Source organism: Microcaecilia unicolor, chromosome 4, assembly GCF_901765095.1.
Source record: "Microcaecilia unicolor chromosome 4, aMicUni1.1, whole genome shotgun sequence".
In the NCBI taxonomy this organism is placed as follows: domain Eukaryota; kingdom Metazoa; phylum Chordata; class Amphibia; order Gymnophiona; family Siphonopidae; genus Microcaecilia; species Microcaecilia unicolor.
The window spans coordinates 90,073,491-90,085,284 of NC_044034.1; the positions used below are offsets into that span (position 1 = coordinate 90,073,491).

At 51.2% G+C, this 11,794-nt stretch overlaps 1 protein-coding gene across 2 annotated transcripts in view; it reads left to right on the forward strand.

Annotated features, from left to right (window-relative positions):
- Window positions 1-11,794, forward strand: part of INTS6 (integrator complex subunit 6) — a 242,077-nt gene that overhangs the window by 167,014 nt on the left and 63,269 nt on the right. The gene's annotated exons all lie outside the window — the stretch shown is intronic.

An 11,794-nucleotide genomic window follows, 5' to 3' on the forward strand; every position in this document is an offset into this window, starting at 1 on the left:
AAAGACACTTGGTGAAATAGGACTGGTCTGCAGTGAGCTTCAGAAGTTACAGGCAGAGGAGATTGAATTTATGTGGAAAAAACTGAGACAAAGGGGTTTTGAATGGCGCAATCGTTCAGGTACCATCTTAAACAACGCACTTATCACGCACTATTCAAAAGATTAAGGACAAGGGGGGATATGCTTTATTATACTGACACAGACATTGTCGCGCAATTTTTAAACAATTGGGCTCAGTATGGACATGGAGGCTATATGACAGTACTTTGCTGAACTTAATCTCTCTAGCTGATTGGATGAGGGGGAAGTGTGTTTAGAGGCCCCTATAACTGTTAAGGAAGTAATACAATCAAAAATTTAGAAAGGGTATGAGTTTAGATGGCCTGTTTATCCCTTTCTACAAAATATTTTCAGCAGAAGTTGCTCCATTTCTCATGAGAGCTGCCAATAGTTTGCTTCATGGGGCATCTCTACCTCTGTTTATGAGGGAGGCCAGGATCTTGGTGATAGTTAAACCTGGCAGAGACCCAGCATCTTATCCACTGAGATCAATCGGGATTTGTGTTAAGGCATCAAGTGGCAGATAATGTACATCGGATGCTGCATTTAATTTGGCACATGCAACAGACCCGAGAGAAGGTGGCTTTTCTAGCCAGTAATGCGGAGAAGGCCTTTGATCAGGTTAATTGGCAATTTTTATGGGCAGTCATTCTCAAGATGGGCTTTGGAGAACATTTTGCATCTGGATCAAAAAGATGCATGATGCCCCTACAGCCCAGTTATGAGTTAATGGTGGCTATTCAGAGTTGTTTACCATTGTGCACAGGACATACCAGGGTTGCCCCCTCTCCCCACTGCTTTTCAATCTGTTAGTGGAAGTGTTAGCAAATAAAATTTGAGCTAACCCGGATATTGCCAGCTTGAATGTGGGAGGGATCGAGCACAACATTGCTGTCTTTGCTGATGACATCCTATTCTTTTTTTTTTTTTTTAATGTTTTTATTAAGTGGAGAAACACACCATACAAAGAGAAAAACAAAAGAAACACAAATTGCCAAAAGTTGCAGGCAGCAAACTTACCATACATAATATATGTACAAACATGAAGCCCAATCTGTTACCTTAACATTGCTAATATACGCTATGTATTTTGTATATGTAGTAATCAACATTTTACTTAAGCAGGTTTTCTCTCCCTTTTTTTTTTATGTCCTTCCAATATATCCACCCCCTACCCTTCTCCCCCCCCCCCCCCCCCCACACACACGTCTCCTTTGGAACTGGTGTTAAATCCATTTATGTGGTTCTGTGTAGTAAGTTTCCTCCCTCAGTTGTGAGAGCTTACAGAATGGCCACCTATTTGGCCATTGCCTGCCAGTGCCTCCATAGGCCTCTGTATGTGGTGTCTTTTTTACTCAATGGGTTCATTTCCACCTGTTCCCACTCCGCCATCTGTGTCATACTGGCCTGCCATTTGGCCAAGGGAGGCGGCTCTTTATGAATCCAGTGTTGCAGGATAACTCTTTTTGCTAACACTAAAGCCAAAAGAACAAATTCACATTGTTGAGCAGAAAGCCCCTGATCTGCGAGGTCAGCATCAGAGCCTAACAGTAATATGCTATAGGACCATTCTAGTTTAACTTGAAGAACTCCTTCCAATAACTCCCGTCCAAAAGTCCCTCAGCACCCAGCATGCTAAAAAATGATGAATTATTGTGCCTTTGCCCCATTGGCACTTCTCGCATCCATCTGTTTCCCATAGACCCCACATCTTTCCCTTACATCTAGTGACATAGGCAATATGAAGTATTTTAAATTGAATTTCGTGTAGCCCCACATTGGGGGTGATCTTAAAGGCCAAGAAAAAACATCTGGAGAGTTCCTGCTCTGATATCTCCTTCCCTATGAGTGAGCTCCATTGCTGTGCAAGCTGGGCGAAGAATGGTAGTGTGCGCCAGCCTAATCCCAATTTATACCAATATGACAACCTATTATGCTCCGGTGCCAGGTGCATAAAGGTATTATCAAGTTTAGTAAATGTCGGATATTCATTGCTTGGTCCTCTGAAAGATTGCAAGTAATACACGAGCTTCAAATAAGAAAAGGACAGCTTCTGTGACAACTGCCACTTAGATTGACACATTGCAAAGGACGGGGGTCTGCCTCCTCCTACTTCCATCAACTGCTCTATGTACCGACAACCAATTTGTACCCATGTTTGCAGATGCGATCTCCCCTGCCCCGCAAGAAACCTAGGATTATTCCGCACCTCTATAAATGGGGAAATTCCTCCCGCCCCCCTCCCCCGCCACTACTGCCAGGCTAAGCGTAGCGGACGCAATAGCAGGGACAGCTTAACTGGCGGTCCTATGTTATGAAGGGCTGTAAAAATTGAAAACGGCTCAGCCTCATTCTCCCACATATCTACAGGGGCGAACGCCCTCGACCCTGTATATGCAGTTCATGCATCCATCTTAGTGCTGCTGCAACAATATATAATCTCAAATCCAGTAGCTTAACCCCACCCTCTGTCCTGTCTCTCGCCAACTTGTTATAGCCAATACGCGCCCTCCGGTTATCCCAAATAAAGGAAGAAATTACTCCCCTAAATGCTTTCTCATCCCTGCCTTTTATCCATAGAGGCATAATCTGAAGTGGATATAAAACCTTGGGGAATAATACCATCTTCACCAGGGCCACTCTGCCCAGAAAGGAAATGGGATACTCCTTCCATCTACCACATAGGCCTCGAATGGCCTCCAGCTTCTCGCTGACATTCTTTTTGTATATTACAGTGAAATCCAGATGCAAGTACACTCCCAGATATTTCAATGTACCTGCTGACCAAGACCAGGGAAGTTCGGAAGCTGCCTGCAAGCACAGTCGGAAGACAGCGCCAACGCCTCTGACTTCTCAAAATTAATCTTGTCACAAAAAAGATCCATAGTGCTGATTTAAATCAATAAGTAGGGGGATTCCCCTGGACGTGCAACCCAGGAAAATTAACATGTCATCGGCAAATAGGTTGACCTTGTACTCCTGCTCTCCCACTTGTATCCCCTGAAGCTCTGCCAGCTGACGAATTTTGCAGGCCAGTGGTTCAATGGCTAAAACAAAAAGCAGAGGTGACAAAGGGCAACCCTGTCTCGTTCCCCTTTCTAATGCGAATGCATTGGACAGTGTTCCATTTATCAAAATCTGGGCTGTAGGTTTACTGTACAGAGCATGCACCCCTGACAAAAACTCCCCATATATACCAAATTGCGGTAAGATCCAAAACAGATGGTCCCAAAGTATTTTGTCAAAGGCTTTTTCCCGCATCTAAGTTAACAATAATTGCATCCCCTGGCTTTCCCCCCTTGGCTTTCATAGCGCTCAGAGCCCTCAAAATATTTGTAGAGGCATATCTGTCTGGAACAAAGCCAGTCTGATCACCATCAACCAACGAGGGAAGAACTTGCCCCAACCTAGTGGCCAATATGCTAGCAAAGATCTTGATGTCTTGGTTTAATAGGGAAATCGGTCTGTACGAGCCCAATTGCTCCTTGTCTCTCCCTGGCTTTGGCAGCACTACTATGGTAGCATGAGTCAAATCGCCCACTGCCTGACCCGGAGAGAGCAAGGCCTGCCCCAACTCACTAAATGGGCCTATCATGTGTGCCCCCAGAAGCTTGTAAAACTTGGGGCCCCAGCCTATCCGGTCCAGGCGCCTTCGTCAGTTTGAGTCTCTTGAAGGCAGCCTGTATTTCCTCCCCCTGAATAGGCGCATTTAATACCTCCAGCTGCGCTGGAGCCAGTGTCGGGATTTGGAGTCCTTGAAAGAAATTGGTGCGCTTCTCCATGTCGCAATTCCCCACGTCATATAGCGTTTGATAGAAATCCACGAACGCTGCCTGGATTTCTGACTCCATCTCACACATCTTTCCTGATCTCATTTTGATAAGGGAAATCACCTTTTTCACCGGCCTATTACGTACTAAGCTCGCTAACAGTCTCCCCGCCTTGTTTCCCCATCTATGTAGTCTGAGTTTGTGTAATTGGATATCTCTCAGAGCTCTCTGATTCAAAAAAACTACACTGGCTCCCACTAAAGGAACGCATCACGTTCAAACTTTGCACCCTAGTCCGCAAAATCATCCATGGTAACGCCCCAGCCTACATGTCAGACCTGATAGATCTACCACCCAGGAACGCAAAAGGATCCTCTCGCACATTCCTTAATCTTCATCCTCCCAAGTGCAAGGGTCTGAAATACAAATCAATGCATGTATCTACCTTTTCCTATACGAGCACGCAGCTCTGGAACGCGTTGCCACGTAACCTGAAAACGGTCTATGTATTGACCGATTTCTGCAAACTATTGAAAACCTATCTCTTCGACAAGATATATCACAAAGATCAACATGTGTAACGGTATAATCTTTAAAACTTCCAGACTGTCTTATAATGTCTTTCTGCTTGACACCTTCATGTATTTCTCCACCATGTAACACAAAACCCTCTGTGTAAACCAAATGTATCTTCACTGCTATTTCCAGTATCCATGACGAATTGTAAGCCACATTGAGCCTGCAAAGAGCTGGGATAATGTGGGATACAAATACCATAAATAAATAATGTCATTAAATGTGTCCTTTAATTCTTTGAATCTATCCCTCGCGTCCTGGTCTCCTCTCAGGGCTGGTGCTTGCACGTCCTGCAATTTTTTTAACTTGAGAAGAAGTTCCTCATCCTGCTTTTCCCTCATGAGCGCTGTATATTCTATGATTTTACCCCTCATTACTGCTTTCCCTGCCTCCCAATACACTACTGGGTCAGTATCTTGCGGATTGTTATCCTCTAGGTAATGCTGCCACTCCTCAATTAAGAAAGGCTTAAATTCCTGATCTAAGTATAATGTAGGATTCATTCGCCAACCTGACACCGTCCTTCCCTTTAAGCTACCCAAATCTGCCCAAACCATACTATGGTCGGACACCGCACCTGCTGCAATATCTACCTTGCGGGTCTGCGAAAAAAGAGAAGGAGATATCAGTATATAATCCAATCTTGCCCGGACCTTATGCACATGAGAGTAAAAAGTTTAGTCTCTATTGTCCGGGTGAAGGACTCTCCAGATGTATACTAACCCCAGCTCATTTTGCAAACATCCCACTCCCTTCCGAAGTCCTTGGACCTTTTCTTTGGGGGGTTACAATCCACAAGAGGATCTGCTGTAATGTTAAAGTCCCCACCACCACCAATTGATAGTCACTAACAGGAACCAATGCTGCTAGCAGGGAGGAGAAGAATGTGTGTGAATAAACGTTGGGCGCATATACAGAACACAAAGCTACCTTGCTACCTTGCAAAACTCCCACCCAAATAACAAACCTTCCCTCCGGATCCTGTATAATTTTATGTCGGTTGGAATCCAGACCCTTGTTAATCAGTATAGCCACCCCCCCGTTGTCTACTATTGAAAGAGGCAAATGTCGGTTCTCCCACCCAGCCCTGTTTTAACTTGGAATGTTCCAAAGACGAGAGGTGAGTTTCCTGGATTAATAACACATCCACTCTCATATGTTTGCTATATTGAAGAATTTTAGATCTCTTGACAGGCGAATGTATACCATCTACATTTAATGTGGCCACACGTAGACTAGTCATTCAGCCATTCCCATCAGACCAATGTGACAGTGAGTCTGTCCACCACTCCCCAAGGCGGCGTCCCAGCTGACCGCCCTTTAGGGTACCTAGTATGAGTGGAGGAGTGGTCTAGTAGTTAGGGTGGTGGACTCTGGTCCTGGGGAAATGAGGAACTGAGTTCGATTCCCACTTCAGGCACAGCTCCTTGTGATTCTGGGCAAGTCACTTAACCCTCCATTGCCCCAGGTACAAATAAGTACCTGTATATGTAAGCTGCATTGAGCCTGCCATGAGTGGGAAAGCGCGGGGTACAAATGTAACTAAATAAAAATAAGCATCTGCTGAATTGATGGCTCTCCCACATTCCTCACACCAAACTGATCAGCATCTTATCCCCTCAGCACCAGTTCCACTCCTTCCCTCCTGTCCCTCCCAACGTTCTGCCCCATGTCTTCCTCCCCCAGCCCTCCCCCCCCCCACGCCTCCTCTCCCTCCCCCCACTCCTCCTCTCCCTCCCCTGCTCCATCCCTATCCCGTCTCCCCCTGGCATCCGCTCGCTCATCCATCCGCCCCCCCCCCATTCATTTTCCCACTCCCTCCCCCTCCACTCTTCGTACTCTGTAGAATCCCCCCGTACCCCCCCACACACAGTGTACTCAGAATTCTCCCCCTCCCCCCTCTCTCTTTGTGATATTACTACCAACCTACTCTTCTATTGTAGTCCGTTCCCTCTAACCAAGGCATCAGTATAACATGATAACATAAACATCATGAACATCAAACCCATAGCAGTGCCCTCTGCTCCTTTCATCCTGTGCACAGGTCAGCTTCTAAATTTCCACTAGAGCATCTTTACGTTAAAGTTAGTCTTCTCATCACACTTCCCTCGCCCAAATTGCCATGCTCCACTGCCAAGGTGTTCGAACTGCCAGGCACTCGACTCTCAGCGGCCCTTCTCAGTAGTGTCGCAGCGACGAGTCCTCCTCCGGGCTCATCAAAAGAAATATAGTCTACGGCTTCTGGGCACATTTAATAACCTATAGTGAAAATGATAATTAGCAGCCACTCTGCACTGCCCTCGTAACACTGCTCTCTGCTGCACGGTCTCTGCGCTATTCAGTTATTATTATTATTATTATTATTATTTATTGCATTTGTATCCCACATTCCCCCACCTATTTGCAGGCTCAATGTAGCTTACATAGATTTGTTAACATTGTCATTTCAGGATATCAGATACAGTTATTCTCCGAGGACAAGCAGGCTGCTTGTTCTGACGACTGGGGTTGATGTCCGCGGCAGCCCCCACCAACCGGAAGAAGCTTCGCGGGACGGTCGGCACGCAGGCCACGCCCACCGCGCATGCGCGGCCGCCTTCCCGCCCGTGCGCGACCGCTCCCGCCAGTTCCTTTTTTTCCGCGCCTGGAGAGAGTCGTGCTTTGCCGCTCTCTCTACTTCAGCCGCCGGATTCTTGCGATCGCGTATACGCGGATCGCGCTTCGTTAATTTAATTTAATTTCCTTTAGTATCTTTTCTTTTACAAAAAAAAAAAAAAAAAAAAAAGACTGCGCGTGTGGAGCACGCGCTCCCCTTTTTCCTCGCTTCCAGCGGGGACGCCTCATTGCGGCCTAGTGGCCGCTCGGTTGGCTAGTTTTTTCGTGGTGTGATTTTAGCCACCATTGCCGACTTTGACTTCGCCGACGCGATTTTTCCGTCGATGTCCTCGAAGGTCCCGAGTGGATTTAAAAAGTGTGGTCGCTGCGGCCGGCCGATCTCACAGACCGACACCCACGCTTGGTGCCTCCAGTGCCTCGGGCCGGAGCACAATCTCAAGTCGTGCGCGCTGTGTCTCGGTCTCCGGAAACGGACTCAGGTTGCGAGGCAAGTTCTGCGGGACCGTCTTTTTGGAACTTGCGCCGGCCCCTCGACGTCGACCTCGACGGCATCGGTATCGAAGGCCGGATCTTCGGTACCGGTATCGATGCCCGAGACATCGGCACCGATGGCAGCGACCCCAGGAGAACAGGTCCCGTCGGCCCGCCGGTCCGCCGGTGAGAGTGGGGTTGAGAGGCCGCGTGGGCTGTCGGCCCCGGTCACTCCCTCAGCTCGTGAGCCACGGGACCGAACCCTGTCGGACCCGGTACCTCGAGACCGAGGGGGATCGACCTCCTCCTCCTCCATGCCCTCCGGCGCCGGTGACGTGCACCGGAAAAAAGATAAGAAGCGCCGTCACCGGGAGCCCTCGGTGCACCCTGAAGGGGAGTCGACGCCGAAGCGTCATCGCAGAGAGGAGAGATCTCCGTCGGTGGTGGAGGTACCGACGCGTCGGGGTTCCGGCACCTCGGTGCCGTCTCCTGGCCCCCAGCAGCTTCGGGCACCGACACCCTTACCGGCCCCACCGCCTTTCCCGGCAGCGGGCCTGGACGAGTGCCTCAGAGCCATCCTTCCGGGGATCCTGGAAGGGCTGATGCGCCAGGCTGTGCCGGCGTCGGGGGTGCTTGCGCCCCCGGCGCCGATGACTGTGGCGCCGGCGAGCTCTAGCCCGGCGCCGGGGCTGTCGACACCGCCGCCGCTTGCGGTGCCGGTCTCGACCGCCACACAGGTGGAGTCCCCGTCGACGTCGATGGAGGGAGCTCCGTCCCCGCCGGCGCGGGAGTCCACCGCTCGACGACACCGAGGCCTCGGTGCCTCGACGTCGAGCCGGGCCCGGTACCGGACTCAGCTACATGAGCTAATGTCCGATACCGAGGATGAGGACTCGTGGGGGGAAGAGGAAGACCCGAGATATTTCTCCTCAGAGGAGTCTACGGGCCTTCCCTCGGACCCCACGCCGTCACCGGAGAGGAAGCTCTCACCTCCTGAGAGTCTCTCCTTTGCCTCCTTTGTGCGGGATATGTCTATAAGCATTCCCTTTCCCGTGGTCTCTGTGGAAGAGCCGAGGGCCGAGATGCTCGAGGTCCTCGACTATCCATCACCACCTAGAGAGTCCTCCACGGTACCGCTGCACAATGTCCTGAAGGAGACGCTGCTTCGGAACTGGGTGCGACCACTAACTAACCCCACCATTCCCAAGAAAGCAGAGTCCCAGTACAGGATCCACTCTGACCCAGAGCTCATGCGGCCCCAGTTGCCCCATGACTCAGCGGTCGTGGATTCTGCTCTCAAGAGGGCACGGAGTTCGAGGGATACCGCCTCGGCGCCCCCGGGGCGGGAGTCTCGCACTCTGGACTCATTTGGGAGGAAGGCCTACCAATCCTCCATGCTCGTGACCCGCATCCAATCTTACCTGCTCTATACGAGCATCCACATGCGGACCAATGTGCAACAGCTGGCGGACCTGGTCGATAAGCTCCCGCCGGAGCAGTCCAGGCCATATCAGGAGGTGGTCAGGCAGCTGAAGGCGTGCAGAAAGTTCCTGTCCAGGGGGATTTTTGACACCTGTGACGTGGCATCTCGTGCTGCGGCCCAAGGTATAGTGATGCGCAGGCTCTCATGGCTGCGTGCCTCTGACCTGGACAACCGCACCCAGCAGAGACTGGCTGACGTCCCTTGCCGGGGGGATAATATTTTTGGCGAGAAGGTCGAGCAGATGGTTGACCAACTGCATCAGCGGGAAACCGCTCTCGACAAGCTCTCCCACCGGGCGCCTTCAGCACCCGCCCCCGCGGGCGGGCGTTTTTCCCGGGCTCGGCAGGCTGCACCCTATTCTTTTGCGAAGCGTAGGTACAACCAGCCGGCCCGAAGGCCTCGTCAGGCACAGGGACAGCCCCAGCGCGCTCGTTCCCGTCAACAGCGTGCGCCTAAGCAGCCCCCTGCGCCTCCACAGCAAAAGCCGGGGACGGGCTTTTGACTGGATCCACGGGAACATAGCCGCCCTACAAGTGTCCGTACCGGACGACCTGCCGGTCGGAGGGAGGTTAAAATTCTTTCACCAAAGGTGGCCTCTCATAACCTCCGACCAGTGGGTTCTCCAAATAGTGCGGTGCGGATACGCCCTGAATTTGACCTCCCTGCCTCCAAATTGTCCTCCGGGAGCTCAGTCTTTCAGCTCCCATCACAAGCAGGTACTTGCAGAGGAACTCTCCGCCCTTCTCAGCGCCAATGCGGTCGAGCCCGTACCACCCAGGCAGGAAGGGCAGGGATTCTATTCCAGGTACTTCCTTGTGGAAAAGAAAACAGGGGGGATGCGTCCCATCCTAGACCTGAGAGGCCTGAACAAATTCCTGGTCAAAGAAAAGTTCAGGATGCTTTCCTTGGGCACCCTTCTGCCAATGATTCAGAAAAACGATTGGCTATGTTCCCTGGATTTAAAGGACGCATACACTCACATCCCGATACTGCCAGCTCACAGACAGTATCTCAGATTCCGCCTGGGCGCACGGCACTTTCAGTATTGTGTGCTGCCCTTTGGGCTCGCCTCTGCCCCACGAGTGTTTACAAAGTGCCTCGTGGTGGTAGCGGCCTACCTACGCAAGCTGGGAGTGCACGTGTTCCCATATCTCGACGATTGGCTGGTCAAGAACACCTCGGAGGCAGGAGCCCTCCGGTCCATGCAGTGCACTATTCAACTTCTGGAGCTGCTGGGGTTTGTGATAAATTACCCAAAGTCCCATCTCCAGCCAACTCAGTCTCTGGAATTCATAGGAGCGCTGCTGAATTCCCAGACGGTTCAGGCCTACCTTCCCGAAGCGAGGGCCACCAATCTCTTGGCCCTGGCTTCGCAGACCAGAGCGTCTCAGCAGATCACAGCTCGGCAGATGTTGAGACTTCTGGGTCATATGGCCTCCACAGTTCATGTGACTCCCATGGCTCGTCTTCACATGAGATCTGCTCAATGGACCCTAGCTTCCCAGTGGTTCCAAGCCACCGGGAATCTAGAGGATGTCATCCGCCTCTCCACCAGTTGCCGCACTTCACTGCTCTGGTGGACCATACGGACCAATTTGACCCTGGGACGTCCATTCCAAATTCCGCAGCCCACGAAAGTGCTGACGACGGATGCATCCCGCCTGGGGTGGGGAGCCCATGTCGATGGGCTTCACACCCAGGGTCTGTGGTCCCTCCAGGAAAAGGATCTGCAGATCAACCTCCTGGAGCTCCGAGCGATCTGGAACGCACTGAAGGCTTTCAGAGATCGGCTGTCCTGCCAAATTATCCAAATTCGGACAGACAATCAGGTTGCAATGTATTACGTCAACAAGCAGGGGGGCACCGGATCTCGCCCCCTGTGTCAGGAAGCCGTCGGTATGTGGCGTTGGGCGTGTCGGTTCGGCATGCTTCTCCAAGCCACGTACCTGGCAGGCGTAAACAACAGTCTGGCCGACAGACTGAGCAGAGTCATGCAACCGCACGAGTGGTCGCTCCATTCCAGAGTGGTACGCAAGATCTTCCGAGAGTGGGGCACCCCCTCGGTGGATCTTTTCGCCTCTCAGACCAACCACAAGCTGCCTCTGTTCTGTTCCAGGCTTCAGACACACGGCAGGCTAGCGTCAGATGCCTTTCTCCTTCATTGGGGGACCGGCCTCCTGTATGCTTATCCTCCCATACCTTTGGTGGGGAAGACCTTACTGAAGCTCAAGCAAGACCGCGGCACCATGATTCTGATAGCGCCCTTTTGGCCCCGTCAGATCTGGTTCCCTCTTCTTCTGGAGTTGTCCTCCGAAGAACCGTGGAGATTGGAGTGTTTTCCGACTCTCATTTCGCAGAACGACGGAGCGTTGCTGCACCCCAACCTTCAATCCCTGGCTCTCACGGCCTGGATGTTGAGGGCGTAGACTTCGCTGCGTTGGGTCTGTCTGAGGGTGTCTCCCGGGTCTTGCTTGCCTCTAGGAAGGATTCCACTAAAAAGAGTTACTTTTTCAAGTGGAGGAGGTTTGTCGTTTGGTGTGAGAGCAAGGCCCTAGAACCTCGTTCTTGCCCTGCACAGAACCTGCTTGAATACCTTCTGCACTTATCAGAGTCTGGCCTCAAGACCAACTCAGTAAGGAATCACCTTAGTGCGATTAGTGCTTACCATTATCGTGTGGAAGGTAAAGCCATCTCTGGAGAGCCTTTAGTCGTTCGATTCATGAGAGGTTTGCTTTTGTCAAAGCCCCCTATCAAGCCTCCTACTGTGTCATGGGATCTCAACGTCGTCCTCACCCAGCTGATGAAGCCTCCTTTTGAG